Source organism: Eupeodes corollae, chromosome 3 (assembly GCF_945859685.1).
Source record: "Eupeodes corollae chromosome 3, idEupCoro1.1, whole genome shotgun sequence".
In the NCBI taxonomy this organism is placed as follows: Eukaryota; Metazoa; Arthropoda; class Insecta; order Diptera; family Syrphidae; genus Eupeodes; species Eupeodes corollae.
In genome coordinates, this window is record NC_079149.1 from 5442326 (window position 1) to 5462296 (window position 19971).

At 31.5% G+C, this 19971-nt stretch overlaps 1 protein-coding gene across 2 annotated transcripts in view; it reads right to left on the reverse strand.

Annotated features, from left to right (window-relative positions):
- Nucleotides 1–19971, reverse strand: part of LOC129952821 (syndecan) — a 491656-nt gene that overhangs the window by 81150 nt on the left and 390535 nt on the right. The window lies entirely within an intron of this gene.

Consider the following 19971-nt stretch of genomic DNA (forward strand, 5'->3'; position numbering starts at 1 on the left):
TCAATGAAATATAAAAAATGACAGTAGTATTGATGACTTCAAGTGGTACAAATTTTTTGTGTATTAAATTCTCACATTTATTGTTTCCTTTTAAAGCTATAAAAGAAGTCAATGGCCTGTTCTGTGGTCGAATTGAAAACTCCCGAACTTCCATAAGGACAAAATTTTAAGCTGATCAATTTTCTGATTTGCAAGCAAAATTTTAATTCACATAGAAAGTTGCTATGTATTTTCAATAAATTAACTTATTTTTGTTTCATAACAATTGTTTGCTTTTCAAATTTTACCAAAATCATGGTTTTCAAGTCCTTTTGTGGAATATTTATTTTTGGCATTTTGATAATTTCCTGAAAGGTTGACCATATTATGTTGGTAGGAGGTGTGCTATTATATTTAATATTCCACAGTAAAGTTATTTGCTGTCCTTACGGTTAATTAATGTTTATTTGGCCGCAAATTTAGTGCATTCACCACAATCAACTGTATGTGTTTATAAGTATATTTATATATGTATGTATATTCAAATTTATACAATAATTAATTCACTGATGTTCTATTGGTGGTCATCATTTTCATTTGTTATTTCATGTTTTACATACATACAACATACATAATTCATTTATGTATTTAAACAGACATTAAATTAAAAACAAAAAACAGAAAACCAACTTTACATCAATAAATATGTCCTAGTTTATGTTTTTGTTTTTTGTCTATACCTGAGGTTTAAAATAGTTTTGCTCTGATATTTTGAATGTTGGAAAAATTTGTATGCATTTAAATGTAATTAATAGGAATTAGTAAAATTAAATTATTAAACCTACTTTATAATGACTAACATCGTTTGGTATATCTGCTCGCTCCATTGAGAAATTTATTCAAACGCATATAAAACATTCAAATAATAGTTTTTCATCATTATATTTAGAATTGGATTGGAATTAATTCCGACAATTTATTTAAGTTCATGTTTTCTAATTAAGGAATTTTATTTATTGAATATAAAAACAGTTACCTGTATTGAGGTATAGAAATAAAGGTACGTACGAATGTTATTTATGATTGTGGGTCATAATTTTTCTATATTTACTTATAGATTTAAAAGAAGGGGTTTAAAGGTTAACTGTTGTCCGCTCTAACCATCTAATCACAGCACTTGCAGTCGTAATTAGACTTTAAATTACAAAATTTGCATTTAGTAAAATGAGACAAGAGACAAATCAAATTATTGCTTTAAACTTTTAGAACTACATTGTGGCATATTTATTGAATTTTATTTTAAGAAGTTTTGAATTCAATACTTTTTATTTAAAGTATTCCAAGTTGCCATATGGATATAATATGTAGCTTTTGCATTAAAGTTGAAACTTTCGAACCACTATCAGCTTGAATAATATACTATTTAATGCATATGGTGTACTGGGGCGTATACGCACTTTATATGCAATTTTTGTTTTTTTTTTTCAACATCATTGTTTCGTTTTTTTTGCAGGGTTAATAAATCTTATAAATCAAAATCAGGGGTTAAAAAGCATATGATAAGAAGCTCAATATAAGATTGTTAAGGAATAAAATGTGGGCCTTACCATTTAGCCTTTACAGACCACAGAAATGTCATAAATTAACTGAACTATTTTTTAAATACTCATACAAAAGAAATATTAATTTAAGAATTCACACCAATTTTGTTAATATTTGATTGAAAAGCTTGAATTTCATATACGCTACTATTACAGTAAAACCCGTTAGATAGGAAATGTAAGCATGTCGTAGTTTTACATGAGGATTTATATTAAAATACAATAAGCCGATAAAAACATTAATTATTTTATTTCTGTATTTGCACACACTCAATTTTAAACTCAAATAAAATGTAAGCTTGCTGTCTTAAAGGTTGTTTGTTAAAAAATAACCGGGGTTAAAAGAGTATTTCCGATAAGCGCGGTTTTCTCTTGAGTGAGTTGCAGATTTTTCCTCTATCTAAAAAGTTTGCTTAATAATAAAATACCATTCCAAAAAAGTCATCAGTGCTTATTATTAAACAATTTTATACATTAACAATTTTTAACTTCATATAGGAAGTTATTGTAATGGGCGTTTCAAGGTCACTAGAGTCGAAATAATAATATTTAGAAAGATGTCTGTGCGTGCGGGAGTACGCCCGTTCATACGTCCGTACGTTCGCCACATTTTTTTCGTCGTCCATAGCTCAAGAACCAGAAGAGATATCGAATTCAAATAAATTTTGTTATACAGATGGTAATGCAGAAAGATGCAGAGAGGGCTCTCAAGATAATTGCGTGGGCGTTTTTTTTTACAATAGTAGTTTAAAAAAAAGATGAACATTTTGTTTAACCTTAAATATCTCACGAACCAATGACGATAACGTGATACCAAACCGCTATATTTTTGGAAAAAAATCCAATAAACGGATTTTTTATAAATCAAAAAACTGAAAAAATGTATCACCTCCAAAATTTTACGAATAAAAATTCATTTCATCTCCAAAACAACTTTGTGCATCGAAAAATAACGTTTTAAACATCTCTTACAATTTTGAGGAAAATCAAATTGATTGTTTTTTTATAAAAAATAAAAACCTAAAAAAAATTAATAAAAGTTAGTAAAAATTGATTTTCGACTCAAACATCTTTTCAAAACCTTGAGGTAATGTAAGAAATAAAAATTAAAATTTTGAGAAAAATGGAATTGACAGTTTACAAAAATCTAAAAACCTAAACAAAATTTGATAAAAATTAATTTTCGGCTCAAATATCTTTTCATAACTTTGAGTTATTGGCTTTTAATTACTTTTATTTTTTTTTTTAATATTGTTGTCAATATTTAGTAAAATTTTGAGAAAAATCTAATTGACTTTTTACACAAAAAAAAAAACAATACAAAAACTTGGTAAACATTTACTACTGACTCAAATAGCTTTTATAAAATTTGAGATTACGTCTTCCAGCTAATTTTCACTCATAAAAATTATTTTTTTCAATATTGGGAAAATTACAATCGTAAAAAATTTTATTAAAAGTTGGTAAAAAGTGATTTTCGACTCAAATAGCTTTTCAAAAATTAAAAATATTGTCTTCAAACTTTTTTTATTTCACCAAAAATATTGGTTTTGATATTCAGTAGTTTTTTTTTATAAAAATCCAACAAATTGGTAAAAATTTGTTTTTGACTAAAAATTAATTTAACATAAGTCGATTTTCAATTTTAACTATTTCGTTATTTGAAAAATAAATAAATAATAAAATGGTAATTTTAAAATTTTGAAGAATAATTCAACGGACAACTTTTTAAACCCAACACGAAAACCTATAAGCTTTTAAGCAAGACAAATCGACAAACGGAATGGGAAGTTATTAGTGTTTGTCGCATACACCCACTTTTTTAACTTTTCTTTGAAACATTTTTGGTGTTTTGTTATTTAGGGCTAAAAAGATTACGCTTTTCACTCGAATTTTAAAAAATTGTGACCAGTTTTTGAGATATAGAATTGTGAAAATAATAGTTTTTTTTTTTAAATCCAATAAATGTAAGCATTTTTTATCATCAAATATTATTGAGACTACGCGGGAACTTGGTCAGGTAAAGAATTATTAGAATCGGTTAGTTAGTTCCTGAAAACATTTGAGAGACAAAACAATGGTGCCCTTTTTCCTTTTTGGAGCAATACAAAAATATATCGTTTGATTTAAAGGAAGCCAAAAAACAATTTCATAAAAATCCATCCAAGAGTTTTTGAGGAAATTCGAATTTTTCATTTTTGACGAAAAAAATTGTATGTGAACAACTGTTATTTTTGGTCCTTAAACAATTAAGAAACTGTTCACTCAAATTTGCTTAAGACCTTTATTTAAAAGTTAGAAGTCAATCGAGTCAAACAGAAATACGGAAAATCCTAAAACCCTTTTTAAGACTTCTCAGCAATCCTAATGTCATTTTTGATTCAAATCTCCAGTTCGACATGTTTTTCCGAATCCAATTCTTGCCAAATAGTTTCAATGAGTCACAAGTAAAAAATATAGAGAATAAGTTAGAAAGGAGGATCAGTGAACGTCATTAGTTTTGTGCTCTTGAACACTCCAATTAGGGGAAAAAAGGGCTTTATAATGAATTTAACATATTCGTGTAGTACGGTAAAGGAACAAATCTCTGTACTTCCCAACGCGGCCGAAGTTGAATTCAAGAGTAAAATGATGGGAATTTCTAGAAGTGCAAGTATTGCGGTTAAACTATTTAAGGGGAAGTATGCATTTAAATGTTAAATAACTTTGGAAGGGTTTTCACTTTTGAAATAAAACATTTTAGGAAGAATTTTATATCTTGCTCCATTTATTTCCCTCTGATCTTACTTCGGTTATTATTATAGTTTTTGAGACTTGACCGTTTATCTAACAATTAGAGGAATCATTTTTTAAAAACAAATGTATAAGAAAAGTAGGCGTAACAGTGGGCGAATTTTACTTAAAGCTTTTAAAAGGAAAAATTAAGAATTTTAAATGAAATAAATCTGCAATGCCATTCTTTTTAATGTGCACTTAACTTCGTATAAGGTATCGGAATAAAAGTTCATAGAGGAGCCAAAAAATTGTTGTTATCCTTAAAAGCAATAAATTAGCCAAGGTGAAAATAAAGAAATGCGTCTTTTGTTGGTTTATAGCAAATTAAACGTAAACGTAGATAAATACAAAGAAAACGTTAAATAAATTTTAAAAAACGAATTAATCCACCTTCTTATAAGCTATTTCGTATCCAAATACTGGAACCCCATTTTTCACCAAATCAGTTATCTACCGAGCGTAAAAAAAGGATTGCACAATACATTTATAGATAGATAAGGCAGACACAGCAGGACCAAAAATAAGAAAAAAATATCAACTTTTCAAGCGACATTAACTTCGCCTCGTCACTCTTGTGAACTTCCGTTTTGCCATCTTTTTCATTTTTTCTTTCTTTCTTCGCGTCTGGTGAATTTTATTGCTTTCTTCTTTTCTTCTTCTAAATGTCGTTCGTCTCTTATCAATTTTTTCTGTCCGGTCTTATACGAAGATGATTAATGCCAAGAAAAAAGTAAATAAAATAAGAAGAACAAAAAAAACGTCCTGTAAGAAAAATAAACACAAGAAACAAGATGACCATGGAAAGGAAAGGAAGGAACAAAATAAATTTGCCTTGATAATGAGAAAAGAAATGCGAATTCGTCTTTCCGGGTGAAAATTATATTTTTTTTATCTTTCCTCTCATTTTGATGCTTCTTTTTGAAGTTAACTAGGACTAATGTCCTTTTCGTTTTCGTAGAAGTTTCTTGTTTTTTTCTTTATGTTGGTTAAAAGGGGGAAATATGATGGACAGGGATACTCATCAGGGAGAACGAGCCAAGGGGAGAGAAGAAAATATTTTATCCCGTCTGTTGGGTTTCATTCGGGCCGAGATGATGAGTCTACTATATTTTAATTTTCCTTAGTTAATTGGCCAGGACATGAAGTGCAATAATAATTTTTTTGTTTTGGGACACTTTTTTTCGTATTGTTGTCGTCGTCGTTGATCGTCCTCGGTCGTCCTTGTGGAATGTGCCAGTCAAAGTATATTAAGGAAATTAAAAATTCAAGACTATTCCCCAGGCAAGCGGATGTGATATTATTTGGATGGAAGGGATAATTGCATTTTGTCCCCCTAATGACCGACCGACCGTCACAACACGACACAACCAAGGCTAACTTTTGGTTGTTTTCTGGGATGTTGTGACAAATTGATTGTGAAGGAGTTTAGAAGAAGATCTTCACCCAACATCACACCATTGCCATCACCATCTCACCATATTACCGCATAAGAAAATAGAAAAGGACACCGATGAAATTCAAGGAAGTTCCTAATTGAGTTGGGATGTTTATGATTTATGTCGCTTGGTGGGAAAATAACCAACATCAAAATCAACACGAAAAGACTCACAAACAAACAACAAATTTTGATGAAGCATATTCAGAGTGAAGGTTTTACGCAATAAACAAAATTCACAAGTTATAATTTAATAGAGTGGAGCGGAAATCCTTGTTGAGAGGACGACGACTACGACGAGGACTATGAGGAAAAGTTCTTCATCTTTTAGCAAGAAAAAATATCAATAAAAAAAGAAAGGAGTAGGTTCGAAATAGATATAAAGACGATTCCCTTTTTCTAGGATCCTTGTCGTCTTTTTCGTTTATCGTCTTCGTCATCCTTACTTCATCGTACATCCATTTGCTTACAGCTTCTTATAATGTCAATCTTAATGTCATATCTGGTCTTATTATCGTATATAAAATACAAAATGAAGAATGGACAAAACAGACACTAACACTTACACCAACAACAAAAAATAAAGATGGAACAATTCCTCATCTCACACTGTCATTTATGGAGATACGTTGTTTTTTTTTTTCATTTATCGTTTGTTGTATTATAAGTGAGTGATGATGATGGTCATGGGCATCACTTGAAAGAAGGATGTGTCTTGAAAAAAAATAATTGAATACAATCCTGATTTTGGTATTATTTATATTCGAGATAAGAAAATCTTACGGAAATGCGTAATCTTTCTATTTTTAAGAAATAAAGGCGTATTAAATACTTAGGGTGGATTTTAAAAAGCTACTCGATTATTTAAATAAAGAGGGATTATAGGGATTTTAAAGGACTAAAGACAATATGGGTATATAAAATTTGTATTGTTGTTGAGTTAATGAAAACAAATTTAGGACATTTTTGAGTTGGTTTTGTCTTTTTGTTGGTAGTTATTGCAAAACAAATCACTCAAATATAAACGGTTTTTTAACGAACTTCTTTCAATATCCTTCAAGTAAAAAGCTTTAATTATTTAGGTTGTTATCTACTTTCATATTTTACTATCTCAAAGCAATTAAAAGGTCGCCAAAATTGCTGTTTTTACTAGATATTTATAAAATTTACTATTTCATTTCTATTATCAATTCTAAAAGAAACGGGCTTAAATGTTCAGATAGGTTATGAAAAAAGGGTGTTTTAATTTGTATGCAAGATTTTTTTTTAAAACAAAAACTTGAATTTACTTTTATATGTAAAGTAAAGTCTGAAAGTCTTAAAAGGTTAATACTACAAAGGGTGTTCCAATTTATATCTTTCCCACATATGTTTATTCAAGACTTAATAGTCCTTAAAAAGAAGAAATAAAGAGCAAATAGTGTCCTAAAAAGTAAAAAACTAAGATTTGAATTTCCCCTTGGTTGCTACAAAATGTGTTTTGAAATGTAATTTTAATTTTCCTCAAAAAGGATGTATATTTTTTTAGTTATGGAACGAAAATTGTGTCCCAAACTGTACGCAAAGTTAAATTTCTGTAACAAAATGTGTCCCAAAAATAATACAGGGTTTTATTATCACGGTATTTGATACGAAATTTTTCTACAAATTAAATATTGTCTCAAAATATACGCGAGATTATAATTTCTCCATATTTTTGTAGGAAATTAGGTCTCAAAAATAATACAAAATTACAATTCTAAGTCCTGAAATGTTTGTCAAATGCAATTTTACCTAAAACCTTTCCCAAATAAAAAAAAAAAATTTCCTAAAATGACTTACATTTTTAATTTTTACTTTTATCAAAGAAAACTGTGTCAAAATATGTTTAAAAAGTATAAATGAATTTAAACGTATCTTTGAATGCATTTTAGGTCTTAATTTCTCCCAAAATGACTTGAATTATAACATTTATTTTAAAAAACTTAATTTGTTGATAAAATTTACTCAAAATTTTATTTTCTAGAAATTTGTTACAAAATGTTTCCCAAATTGTGATCAAGATTTTAATTTTCCGTCATATGTGAAAAAAGGAGCAAGCGAAAAAACTAAAGGGTGTCCCAAAAGTTACACAAGAATTTAGTTTCCAGCAGTTGGTGGTTATCAATCTTAAACTAAAATTAAAGCAAATAAAAATGTGTTCCAAAATTCAAGTAAAATTTCAATTTGTTTGTATTTGTATTGCAAAATATTGACAAGCTTAGAAAAATTTTACAAAATACAATGGATGTCCCAAAATGCATACAATTTTTATGCTTCCAGACAATTTTACATTTGATATTCATAAAAAAAATTGAGATATAAATCAGAATCGTGTCTCAAAATTAACACAAGATTTTACTACTCCGCTTCTTGTGTAGCTTACAGTGTTTGAAAACCCTTAACAAATATTACCATTTAAAAGATAAGTAAATATAAAGAAGCCTTTCAAATGGTAGGATCCAAACTTGATTATTTGAAAAAAAAATTGTCTCCAGTTTAATAATTTTTGTCTACAGTTAAATAATTTTAATCTTAAACTTACACTTATGGTAGCAAATTAAATTCTTATAGACATTTTGGGACAGCTTTTTTGCAGAAAACCTATGAATTTTATGAAAGTTGTATAAAAGTTGTATGTTCTATAACATCAAACAAAAGAAGAATTGAAAGAACAAATGAGTTACATCCCTTCTTGCTAAACAATAACGTGGTTTTTGGTGTCATAAAGGTTGTCCCAAAATTAACAAAAGGTTTGAATTTGCTAAGTAACAAGTTTACCTATCTTAAAGAAAAACAACAGTTTTCTTCTCTATATTTCGGTTTAAAACTCATTAACAAAAATATCCTAAAGCAAAGCAATTTCGGTTAAAATAGTCAAAAATAAAATTCTCATTTAATTAGAATGTGCCTTGTTTAAGCTGCGAACTCCGAATAATATGTTTATATTATAATTTATTTTACTATACACAATTTTATATCTTTGAAGTATTGTATGCATTTGTATTAGACTATAAGTAATGAAAATGAATCAAAAAAATAATTAATCTTAATTAATACTAAATTGAACTAAATAGTCAACACTAAAACTTTGCTGAATGTCTCTCTTATATTTTAACGAAAATTGAACATAAGGATTGTCGAATAAAATAAAAAGAAATGATATCGTTGAACTAGCCACGACAAGACAGACGTGTATTTTTATTAGCAGCAAGTACTTTAAATATATATCAAATATCCTATAAAGTTGGACTTGTCTCTTTAATTTAATTTTAATTTCGCTTGTGAAAATTATCACAAGAAACATTGGTGCCGAAACCCGGGAATATATAGTATTTCCAATATAAATCAATCTAAATTTTATTGTAAATTTATAAAATTAAAGTTTAAAAATTGCAATAAGTGGATTCTGGCAATTAATCAGAATTTGCCCTACAAAAGTTGGAAGGAAAACGATCGTGGTAAACTCTAAAAGTTCTTAATTTCTTTACTCATATTTGCAGTACATAAATTCGAATAAAGAAGAAGAAATATAAGTCTCTGAGTCACCGATCTATATGTATGTACATCAAGCTTTTTGGTCATCGTTTTCTTGGAGCAGTGACATACAAATTTAGCAAGGTTGCAACCGCATGGAGAAAAAGCTATCACTCATACCTAGAAAAGTTATCCAACATTTCATCAAACCAGGCAATTAGATTATAGCTTTGATCAAGTCTGCAGTGTGAAATCGTCACTCAAACGCTGAAAGAACTCTAACCCGGTGTTGCAGTGTGGATTGTATCGAGGATCGTTTGAAACATTGAGTTGATTGAAACCACAAGTAAGCTTGATTCTATATATATGATTTCTTATTAAACTTGTTGAGAAACTTATTCGTTGTTGCTGATACAAAGTTGTTACTGATAGAAATTTGTTGCGAAGTAAATTGTTGGTAAACAAATTTGTAAATACTTGCTGCTAGAAGATATAGTGTGGTGAATTAAAAATCATTTAAACATTGTTGCTAGAAGAGTAAATAAGTCAACATTTATCAATTATGTTGATAGGAAACGTAAACAAACTAGAAGTATAGTTGTTGCTAGTTATTTACCGAATATTTTCCTTAAAAAGTAAACTTGGCATAGGCTTAATTGGATACAATAAGTTGTCGTTGATAAGAAAATTGATTTCATCTTCAGAGAGGCTAATTTATTTTGCATAGCTTATTTCTTGCATTTGGGTTTTTTTTTAATCTACTGTTGCAATTATCCATTGCTAATAGATAGTTTATTGTGGTGTTGGGTCTTTTATGAAGTCTTCGGTTGGAGTTGCTGTTGTTGCTGCTGGCGAATTTGGAAATTGTTGTGTGCAGATTTGTTGTTGCTAAAGATTATCCTCGATTTAACGAAAATTGTTGGCATTAGATAGCTACGATGCCTGACGATAAGCAAAGTAAAGATGAGGCATCACAAAGTGAACAGAGCGTAGGGAAGACTTTGGCTGACTTGAAAGGATTACGTGTCATCAAAGGGAAATCTGAGTCGAACGAAGAACCTTATAATACAGAAGGGAAGTACGCTTTCAGAACCCGAACTAGAATGTCGTTTAGGGATTCTTGAGTCATATTTTAAACAGATATTGAATGTTCAATCGTCCATTGAAAGATTTAATAACCCTGACGAAGAAAAGACTAATGAGGCTTTTCGTGAAGAGGTAGAAGAAATTTATGTTTGCGCGAAAACAAAAATAATGACATTGTTATCGGACATGAGGGGCAACACAACTGCTGCTGAGCATTTAAATGCAACATATTTTCCAGAGCACCCCCGCCCTCGCTCAAAGTTAGAACCAATAAAACTACCTACGTTTTCCGGTAAATTCTCAGAATATCCTAATTTTATGGGATTATTTACGAATTTAGTTCACAAAGACGAAAGCCTTGACACTTTGCAAAAGTTTAATTACTTGCTCAGATATCTTTCTGGTTCAGCATTGGATGCTGTAAGAGACTTTAATGTCGTTAGCTCAAATTATCAGAAAGCACTAGATAGATTAAAGGCCCGCTTTGATAATAAGACTCTTTTATTTCAAGAGCACATAAATAGTTTGTTAGAATTTCCAAAACTTTCTAAAATATCTGCTTCATCTTTACGTCATTTGGAGGATAGTTTTAATACACATTTCACTGCAATGCTTGCAATAGGAAATTACAAAGACATAGCTTCCTCGATTTTGATCTCGTTAGCTATGGATAGAGTGGATGAAGAAACTCAATCGAAATGGCAGGATGAAATGGACTATAATAAGCTCCCAACGTGGGATGAATTTAATAAAGTTTTAGATCGTCGTTGTAAAAGCTTAGAAGCAAAAGAAGCTAGGATTCCAAAGCCAAGCACTTCTGCTAAGAGTCAGGCGAAATTCGATCATTCAAGTTCGCAAAATAGTGGAAAAAAGCAGTTTAGGAAATTTAAAGCTACAACGTTAGCCGCGGAGCGCATACAATGTGAATATTGTAAGTCCTTGCAACACTTTATTGATTCTTGTCCAGAATTTGATAGCTTGCCAGTGGGAAGGAGGTTCCTGGAAGTTAAAAAGCGTATCCTTTGTATAAATTGTCTGGGAAAGGATCATTCTGTGCGACATTGTACTAAGCCAAAGTGCAGCATTTGCTCGTTACCTCATAATAAGCTACTCCACAGATTTTCGGTCAATAATGCGAACGATAGCTCAGGCCAGGGCCAGTCTAGCTCGGCTTCATTAGTTGGCAGGTCATCTAATCAAACTATTCTAGCCACAGCTGTTGTCTTAATTAAAGATAGTTATGGTAATTTTCAACCTGCGCGTGTTTTGTTAGACTCGGCCTCGCAATTAAATTTCATAACTGAAAGTATGGTGCAAAGACTTAGACTATCAAAATCCAAGGCAGATATACAAATAAGTGGAATAGGGAACGGGGTCACAAATGTCCGATACACCACAAAATCGGTTTGTAGATCCAGGATTTCTGAGTTTGAGACTGAATTAGAGCTTCTTGTAATCAAAAACATTACTAATCATCAGCCTAGCAAATCATTTGAGGTAGAAAGTTGGAAAATACCAAAAAATATTGTACTAGCAGATCCAAACTTCAACGAAACTGCTAAAGTTGATATGCTGATAGGCGCAGACCATTTCTTTGACCTTTTATCGATTGGTCAGATCAAATTGGAAGAGAAGCTTACTCTTCAAAAGACCCTTTTTGGATGGGTCGTTTCGGGATCATATGATTCATCAGATGCATCAGCCAGGACAGTTTGCCTTGTAGGAGGGGAGCAGTTGTCGAAAGACGAATATCTCCACGAACGTGTTGAAAGGTTGTTTGAAATAGAAAACTATCCCATAACTTCTAAACTGCTTAACCCTGAAGAAGAAAAATGTGAAGAACATTTCAAAAATACAGTAGAGAAAAATGGGGAAGGCAGATATGTTGTGAGTTTTCCGTTTAAAGAAGATCCATCGGCATTAGGAGAATCCTTTGAAATAGCAAAAAAGAGATTTATGTCGTTGGAAAGGAGGCTTATGAAGAATATCGTTGTAAAAGAACAATACGTAGATTTTTTGAAAGAGTATGAGGATCTAGGACATATGTCGGAAGTTAGTGATGCTGAGACTAAAAATATGAAGTACTTTTGCCCCCATCAGTACGTGCTCAGACCGGAATCAACAACTACAAAACTTAGAGTAGTTTTTGATTGTATTGCTAAAACTTCATCCGGTAAATCCTTAAACGATATTTTAATGAAAGGTCCGATAATGCAAGATGATCTTTACTCAATTATATTACGTTTTCGCTGTTACAAATACGCACTTACAGCTGACATCTCCAAAATGTACCGCCAAATAGTAGTGAATCCAAATGATCGTAAATACCAATGTATTCTTTGGAGATCTAATCAAACGGATCCGTTAAAGGTGTACCAGTTAAATACAGTGACCTATGGAACAACTTCGGCGCCTTATTTAGCTATCCGCTGTTTAAAGACATTGTCAGAAGAAGGTGCAAGTATGTTTCCATTAGGTTCAAAAGTTCTGAATGAGGATTTTTATATGGACGACCTAATCAGTGGGGGAGATTCGCCAGAAGAAATTTTTGGTATATATGAAGAAGTTAGAACCCTTTTACTTAGTGCAGGCTTTGAGCTTCGTAAGTGGTGGTCGAATGAAAAAACTTTGTTGGATGTCGTACCAGAAGTAGAACGAGAGAAACCACTTAGAATAAATGATGCAGACATTATTAAAACTTTAGGAATCAAATGGAATCCATCTTCAGACGAGCTCCAGTATGTGATTCCAGAAATTAAGTTAAACCAGAAAATAACAAAGCGCATTATTCTATCTGAATTGTCTACTCTATTTGACCCATTGGGGTTAGTTAACCCAGTTGTTGTGAAAGGTAAAATTCTGTTGCAAAGCTTGTGGGTAAAAAAGACTGATTGGGATGAATCAGTTCAAGCACGAATTTTTACTGAATGGGAAGCTTTTCGAAATCACTTGAAAGAGTTGGAATTGGTCAAAGTTCCGAGATATGTGTTAAGCTTGAGGTCAAGAAACACACAAATTCGTGGATTCTCGGATGCATCTTTACGTGCATATGGCTGTTGTGTTTATTTAAGGTCTGTTGACGAAAATGGGGTAGTTTCTTGCAACTTGATAACGGCAAAATCCAGAGTAGCGCCTATAAAAACTCAAAGTTTGCCAAGATTAGAATTATGTGCAGCGGAATTGCTTGCTTCTATTATTTTAAAGATTCTTCCAAATTTCTCGCATATAGTTGACGATATTTACTTATGGACCGATTCCGAAATAGTGCTTTGTTGGTTGTCAGCACATCCTTCGAGTTGGGAAGTATTTATTGCGAATAGAGTATCAAAAATACAAACAAATTTGCCCCAAGCTACTTGGAAGCATGTAAACACAAAACAAAATCCTGCAGACATTGTATCTCGGGGTGCCTATGCAAGTGAGTTGAGGGACAGCATGTGGTTTTCGGGTCCAAAATTCCTTAAATTGTCACAAGATATGTGGCCTAAACAAAAAGATTTGTCAATGATAAGAAAAGATACTCCTGGAATGCGAAAATGTAATGTAGTTCTTTTGGCGAAAATTATAGATGATCACTTTGAGAATATGTACTTGCGTTTTAAAAGCATTGACAAAACATGTCAAATATTTGCGCTTATACTTCGCTGGATCATCGTAGTTCGCAAAAAGATGATAATTAAGAAAGAAGAGAAAGAACAAAAAGAAGAAAAAACAGTTTTTGAAGAATATGAACTTCGTTATAATTCACCTATCAGAGCTGATGAGATTGACAATGCGTTGCTCAGAATTCTTTGGAATATTCAACAAAAGAACTTCCATGAGGAAATTTATAAATTAAAAAAAGAAGACATAATTAGCCCTACGAGTCCCGTCAAAAATCTCAATCCTTTCCTCGACGGTGACTCATTTAAACTCCTTAGAGTGGGTGGGCGTCTGCAGAATGCGGACATACCTTATTCTGTAAAATATCCCATCCTTCTTCCTAAATCTAATCCTTTTGTCAAAAACCTTTTAACTTTTTTACATAATAAAAATTACCATGCAGGTCCCCAAGCTCTAGTTGGAATAGTGCGGCAGAGGTTCTGGGTGCTAGATGTACGCACACTTGCAAAGAAAGTCGTTAGTAGCTGTTGGACTTGTTTCAAATATAGACCAAAGATGTTGGGTCAAATTATGGGCAATCTGCCTACCGACAGAGTGCAGCCTGCAAGAGCATTTTTAAAGAGTGGTGTAGACTTTTGCGGTCCGTTCCAAACGACTTACAAGCTGCGAGGGCAAAGAACTTCAAAATCTTATGTAGCCGTCTTCGTCTGTTTCGTTGTGAAGGCGGTCCATCTGGAGGTTGTCTCAGATTTAACTACTGAAGGGTTTATTGCAGCACTTAAACGATTTGTAGCAAGGCGAGGTTTATGCAAGGATCTGTATTGCGATAATGGAACGAATTTTGTTGGGGCCCGTAACCAGTTAGAAGAGTTCAGGCGAAGTTTTCTTGACCAGAAAACGGAACAAAGAATAAGTCAATGGTGTGCCGCAGAGCGAATTCAGTTCCATCATCTACCTCCAAAGACTCCACATTTTGGTGGGCTATGGGAGGCCGCCGTAAAGTCAGCCAAAAAACATCTCGTTCGCACCGTCGGGGAAACTTCCCTTACCTTTGAAGAATTGTCAACTGTTGTGGCTGATATAGAAGCTATATTGAATTCCCGTCCAATGTATGCGATGTCCAATGACCCGAGTGATGAAGAAGTCCTTACTCCTGGTCATTTTTTAATTGGTGGTCCATTAAATGCAATAGTCGAACCAGTGGTCACTGACTACAAGATGTCTGCGTTGAAGAGATGGCGACAGCTGACGTTGATAAAGCAGCATTTTTGGAATCGATGGTCGAAGGAATATCTGGTAGACTTACAAAGACGAGTAAAATGGTCTGTTTCATCTCAAAATGCCAAAATTAATAGCCTAGTTCTCGTTGGGGATGACAATGCACCTCCACAAAACTGGCTAATGGGACGAATAACAAATTTGATTCAATCTTCAGATGGGAAGGTTCGTGTTGTTGATATCAATACCAAAAAGGGCGTGATTCGAAGGTCAATTCATCGGATAGCACCGCTTCCACTAGATGATTGAAGATACCCTTTGGATACTTCAAGGCGGGCAGGATGTTTAAGCTGCGAACTCCGAATAATATGTTTATATTATAATTTATTTTACTATACACAATTTTATATCTTTGAAGTATTGTATGCATTTGTATTAGACTATAAGTAATGAAAATGAATCAAAAAAATAATTAATCTTAATTAATACTAAATTGAACTAAATAGTCAACACTAAAACTTTGCTGAATGTCTCTCTTATATTTTAACGAAAATTGAACATAAGGATTGTCGAATAAAATAAAAAGAAATGATATCGTTGAACTAGCCACGACAAGACAGACGTGTATTTTTATTAGCAGCAAGTACTTTAAATATATATCAAATATCCTATAAAGTTGGACTTGTCTCTTTAATTTAATTTTAATTTCGCTTGTGAAAATTATCACAAGAAACATGCCTCGTATATCAATAATTATCCGCAGGTCTAAATTAACCATTGAACAGTTAAAGTCTAACAACACCAACGCAACTAACTCTCAAAACAATGATAATTGCAATTTAATTTGGTTGATTCGATATTGACAAAAGAGGACAACATCTTAAATTAAACCTATACCTATCTATCTACCAGCAGATTTTCGACCTCTGCGGCTCTGTAACTAATACTATAGTATTTCCAGGATAACATCAACAAGAATAACAACAACAACACGAATCATCAATCGATATCATATCAAATTATAATTGATTAGCCTTTGGTGGATGACAATTAATATTGCAAATTACGTATTTCTTAACAATTGCTCTGAGTTATTTAGAGTTAATTATATTATTTGTTGCTGTTGTTTTATAACATTCTACCATAAAAGGACTTCTTTTTTTATTGTTTTATTGAGTATAAGAAATATCTATAATAAATAATAGGGAAGAGAATTTGTTGCTAGCTGGCGGTTATGAATATAAATGTCTCACCGGAACAATAAGCCTCCATTAAATTCCAGAAAGAGAATTATGGTATTTTATCTTTTCTCGTTGAAAGGTTTACTCTCTCTTGCCTAAAATATATAGTACATATGTTTATTGTTATTATACATACAGCTATGGTCAAAATAATAGAAACACTACATTATTTTTGGTTTTGTTTATCTTTGGGACACAAATTTAAGCTTTAAAAAACAATTTCAAATGTTGATTTTACTTGATATTTAATTGAAAAAGCATGTTTTTAAATAAAATTCAATTACTTTTATTTTTCATAGAGGTAAATAGTTGCTGAAATTTTTCTTGAAGATTTAAAATTTCATTTTGTAAGGTTCACCCTTTTTAATTCTTAATGTTGCGCTCAAAATTCAGTTAAATTTTTGCGAACACAACTCAAAAACATACATTTTTTTTTTGGAATCAGGCCTGAAGTCCTGCTGAAAACGACATATATGGGGCATATTGTTATAGACAACATTGTGTAGTTTATCCACATTTTACAACTTCTTAAAAATTATGCCGTCCAAAACAAAAATTGGACAAACGGTCACTTGTGTGTGTCTACCATAAATAAACTATTTAAGGAAACATTGCTTTAAAAACGTCTCTGAAATGTTTTTTAAACAATTGAGAAACATTCCGACAACTCAAAAAAATGTTTCTGATATGTTCGACCCCATTTTTTGTCAAAATGTATACTTTCAGAAATTTTAGACAGAGCTTTAGCTTTGTATTCCAATGCTAAATACAAGTTTATGAGTTGAAGTCATTTTTTAGATTAAGTTTTTGCGATACTTGCATTTTTCGGATTCGGCAAAGACTCAAAACAACACCCTATAAAATCGATTTTCTATTCTGTGTTTTTATGTGTTGAAATTGATAAAAAGTATTTTATTGAAAAATGTCGCGAAAATGTGTAATGCATCCGTACAACTTTTGTAACATTTGCGGTGAAGTAGTAATTTTTAAGCAAAAGTGTTCCCTATTGCCGACAATAAAAGAAGCCTATTCCTACTAAACAAAGTTGAAATCCATGTGCGACAGGTTTGAGAATTTGGATAAGTGGAAGGAAAAAATAATTTCGGTTCGCAGTACGAATGATCTTGTTAGGGACTTGAATTGCCCAAGAAATAAGCAGAACTTCTATTCTCGAGGTTGTAACAATGGAATCTTTTAGGAACAGGTGTGATTATAACATCTTTCCGTACTCAACAAAAGGATTTCCAGCAATATTTCAAAATGGATGAAAGTTTAGTTTTTGCAATGATGTCAGTGCTTTGGTGGTAGCCCTTAAAAAATCGTATAAACAGAGTGAATGGAGACTTTTAATAGATAGCGCTAAGTTAAGCTTAAAAGCTGTATTGCTACATAACCGAAATATTTTACCTTCGTCTATTGATTCATATGAAGGAGTCTTATGAAAATATAAAGTGTTCTGCTGCGGATTATATATGAGGACCACCAATGGCAAATTTGCAGGGATTTGAAAGCCGTAGCTCTGTTGCTTGGACTGCAATTAGGCTACACGGAATTTTGTTGCTTCAGAATGGGGCAGTCGTTATGGAAAACTGCATTATGTTAAAAAGTGGCCTCATCGTCAGTCGCTTCAAACTGGGCAGAAAAATGTCAAAAATGACCTTCTAATCGATCCACAAAAGACGTTACTTAAGCTCTTGCATATAAAGCTAGGACTCATGAAAAACTTCGTAAGGGCAATGGACACAGATGGTGCTGCTTTTCAATACCTTCGCCAAAAATTTCCAAAAATAAGTGAGGCTAAAGTCAAAGAAGGCATATAAGGGATTTATTTAAAGATGTCAACTTTAACTTGGTTCTAGAAGGTAAGGAAAAAAAGCCTTGAATGATTTTAGCCTTGTAGCACAAAATTTTCTGGAAAATAAGAGGAGTGAAAACTATGTTGAACTTATCGAAAACATGCTTTAGTCATACCAACAATTGGGTTGTAATATGTCTTTAAAAATGCACTTTTTACATTCCCACTTGGACTTTATTCCGGATGATTGCGGAACTTTTAGCGATGAGAACGGTTCAATATAAGCGGACTTTTCTTGGACTATTTATAGGCTGCGAAAAAACCACATCGCAGTTCTGTCGGGGATTGAAAAAACATAGAAAATCCTCTACTTTTTTTCGTTTTTTATTTTTTTTTTTAAAGTAAATCTAATTTAAATAATAGTAATTGTTTTTGTGTTAGGTTCATATAAGTACATACAAAAATCAACTTTACATAAGGAACACTTTTATAAAATCAAAATTTGTAAACCAGTGAATCAATTGTATAATATTTTAGTTGCTCCATACTTTTACTATAATTTATATTTATATGAATAAAAGGTTTAGTTTTACCTTTTTAAAGTTTATTGATAAAATTCTTATTTTTCTGCAAGGACCTAAACAAAAGATATATGAATCAATCTTACAGAGACTTCCTTCTATTTCCTTAACAAAACTCTCCAGCGTTACAGTCGTTGAAGTTTAAAGGCTGCTAATACCCATACTTTTTCAAACAAAATTTAAAAACAAACATCGTAATCTCCAAAGATTTTTATCTGAAAAACTAAAAACCAAAGCGGTATGGTACTGAATTTTTTTTTGGAAATTATCCGATAAACCTATGTTGCACTTCTTATCTATAAGTCTTGTAATTTTTGATATATTACCAGACAATGTACTATGATGTTGGTAAGATTTAAGGCTAAACTGAAATGAAAACTTCTCAAGAGAGTTCAATATTGAGAAAACTACTGCTCTGGGAAAATGGTACTATTAAATTCCACAGGGCTTTTAGCGCTCGAAGTTTCAGGAAATAGGTTTTTATAGTGATTAGTGATTACGAACAAAAATAAGGCGCACGACTGGATCGCACGAACTTGTTTCTGAATCCAAAGGCTCTTTTAGAAAAAACATGTTGTCGTCTAAAATATAAATAAAATAAGTTTTCTCCAAAATTTTGAATGCTATTTAATAACTCAAAATAACCTTATTTTTTTCGGAAACTATTAGGCCGTTTTTATTTTATTAATTTTGTTTAGAATACAAATTTTCTATTTTAGTTCCAAAATATTTTTTGGTTGCAAATTTTTAGTTCTTATTAATAAACTTTTAACATTTGATTTTCGTTAAAAAAAAATTTAGACCCTTTCTTCGCAATCGAATTCTAAAAAATAATCAAACATTTTAAAAACAGTGTAAGATCTTGTGCAGACAAAAATAATTAAAAAGCCAAGTAAAGAAATTTTAGCTAAAATTTAACAAATATCTATCGTTCCATTTTAAGAAAATTCTAATTTTCGATTTTTGACCAAAAACTGTAATTTTTAGTATTAAAAAACGCATAACACGGATCAGTTTAAAACATTAATTTTCAAGTTTGAACTCAATCGACCCAATTACTTAAAATCTCGAGTCGAATTTTTTTTTTCGAATATGTGCCACGTATTTCCTATATGTTGCAAGTACAAAATGCACAATAATGAAGAACTTCTTCTAAATATAC